Raw genomic sequence first — 3,035 nt, forward strand, 5'->3', positions numbered from 1 at the left:
CCTCCCTCTTCTCTTGTTAAACCTGCTCTTGCCTCAGACTTGAGGGGCCTCTCCACCTCCCTGATTGGATCCGATCCTTCTGTTGGTCCCATCCTAGGGACCTCTCTTTCTGGGGATTATTCCATTTTCACACATTTGTGTCCCCCCTAGACTCTTGGCTTCATGGGGCCAGGTCACATGGCTCATCGCTGCATCTCCGGCATCTACGGTGTCCTGTCTGTTTTACTGAGTGAACTATGTCACCTGGTTTATTACATTATTATAATATTACATTATTACATATTATACATTGCAGAGGAAAGGGTGGGGCATAGGTAGATTGTAAGACAAGAGGATGCGGGGAAAGACTAGAAAACTTTGGATTAGAACTCTGCTAAGCTCGTAGGAATTCAGCTGGGGCATGGTAAGGTGGAAAATACTTCTATCTGGGGGCTGTTCATTTAATGCAGTTTTTGTTTTTGTTTTGTTTTGTTTTTAAACCTAATGTTACCTCTGTACTCATTTACCTACACTTTAGTTGGAAATGAACTCCATTATTCCAAAGACTGTAGTAGATACTAATAGTCCATTTCTGGAAGAATTTTTAGTTGGGCATGTGGCCACCCAAACTATGTTTCCCAGCCTTCTTTGAAGATACGTGCATGTGCCCAATGGCCCCGCAATCTTAAGTAGAAATATTATGTCCAACGACCAAGCCTCTCCTTAAAAGGAGAGGGGCATGTCTTCTACCTCCTCTCTTCCCAGATCCCTCTGGCTGGAATGTGACATTGGTTGGGAGGCATCCCTGGCCATATGGACAAGGCTGTACCCCGGGGATAGTAGAGCCACAAGACAGACGTGGCCTGGGCTTGGCACCAAACACTGGACAGTTTCACTTGAACTGCTGATGTAAGAGAGACCCGTTTCCCTTTGGGACTAGCAGCTGAATCAATACCCTAATTCTGACATCCAGCCCTGAGCAGTCAGAAAGGAAGGGAATAGAAACATCATCCATGGGTTAGTGGCCTGGTGGTAAAAAATGTGACCAAGTCACCTCATTTGTAGAATAAATGACAGTACTCTGGCTCTCATAGTAATTCCTGTTTGGTAAATGGGAATAGTTCAAGAAGTTCTTCCTTATCACCTTCCTACTCCGCATTTCCTTACATGGAGTAGAGGCAGGGATTGAAAGCTCTGGACTTGGCGCCAGACAACCCTGAGTCTGAAATTTCAGCCCTATCATTGACCATCTAAATAGCGTCTCCATACCTAGGTCATAAGGCTGTTGTGAAGATGTAGTGAGATAAGATGCACAGAACACAGCCAGAGGAAGCACTAAATAACAGTGTCCTATACTACCGTTTGTGTGCGTAGGACTTTTCCCCTAGCAACGGACAGAAACCTAATTGAAACTGGCTTTCAGATTTTGTGATCTCTTAGCAAATCCCTGGGTATTGTTTGGCATCGCAGGTAAAGGGAGTCTGTCCAAAGGGAAGGAAAGGGCTGGCTGTGTGGATTCCTGCATTTTGGTCTTGGTGACCATCTATTCTTATTGAAAATTAGTATATTTATGGTTTTATAGCTCAGTTTTATGAACCTTGTCATTATAAACCTGACCTAGAGAGATGGTGCTTCCCTCATCGTGATAAAATCTAGTTCTTGGGTGAGGATCATGGTCAGACCCTTGGTCAACATGAGTTCTCCGTGGTAATGAATGTTCCCTATGAGGCCTCTTAAGATTGCCTAACAGTGTTTCCCTGGACAAAACCCTAATTCTCTAGGCCAAGACATCATCACTGTTTTTTTTTTTTTTTTTTTTTTTAATAATAAATAAAATAGGGGCACTTGGGTGGCTCAGTCGTTAGGCATCTGCCTTCAGCTCGGGTCATGGTCCCAGAGTCCTGGGATCGAGCCCCGCATCGGGCTCCCTGCTCAGTGGGGAGTCTGCTTCTCCCTCTCTCCCCCCCCACGCTTGTGTTCCCTCTCTCGCTGTGTCTCTATCAAATACATAAATACAGTCTTTAAAAAAGTAACAATAATAAATAAAATAAATGAATAAGCAGGAATGAACAAAATTTAATTTTTTTTTGTTTTAGATAATACTTAAATATTAAGAAAGCTAAAATTTAAAAATTCACAATATGCAATCAAATGCACAATATGTTGGCTACGTTTTTCTATATATTATATTTACATAATGATTCTAATTTTACCTTTCCAAGAACAGTTGTCCAGGAGGAAGGGAAGGCAACCTATAATAGTCTCTGGGGCTTATACTGTCTTCTCAGGCCAGGTGTCCTATAGCAAAGAATTGAAGTGAAGCAGCAAGTGACCCTCTCCTCCCATCTCCCCTTCTCCCTGTTGTTTTTCTTTGAAGCATTCTGAATAACAAATGCACAATTAGATTTGGATATAAAAGCTAGACGACTACCGTAGTTCAGAACTGTATTTCATTGGAGAGGCCCTGGCACAGACAGGATGGGAATTGCTCCCTCATCTATAGGGACGCTGTGATAGAAATCAGAATCGCACATAAAAGTCATCTGGGATCTCTGAGCAAAAGCATAGCTAGCATCAGCTCCGTAAAATGAGGGGATTTGATCAGACAGGCTGTCATGTGGCATCTGGTCCAGAAGGCTAGCTTCTGAGCTCCACTCGTTGGGGCAGGGAGGACTTGCCCTCTCTGCTAAGGCGGATGTAGGAAGGAAAGTCTATCATCCTGTGGCACCAGCCTCCTGATGTAAAAAAGAACTACACTGAGGGTAAATTAGGTCAATAAAGTGAAAATTTTTACCATACTTGCGCGGTAAATGAATATTCAATAGTTTAAAATGTATGTACTATAGAACTGTGGCAAACTATAGTCTTAAATAAACCAAAGACAGTCCCGTGGGCATATTAAATTTGAGAGTAAGCCCAGTGATTTACTAAATCCTGAGAGCCCACAGTCTGCCTGTCCATTATATAGTTTTGTCCAGGTCACCTGGACAAGGGTATTTCTTGTTTCGTGGAGGCTCTGAAACACTTAAAAAAAAAAAAAAAAAGGCATTAAGAAA

This window comes from Mirounga angustirostris, unplaced genomic scaffold, assembly GCF_029215605.1.
Source record: "Mirounga angustirostris isolate CCGP_5_RB_7025 unplaced genomic scaffold, mMirAng1.0.hap1 SCAF_10, whole genome shotgun sequence".
Classification (NCBI taxonomy): Eukaryota; Metazoa; Chordata; class Mammalia; order Carnivora; family Phocidae; genus Mirounga; species Mirounga angustirostris.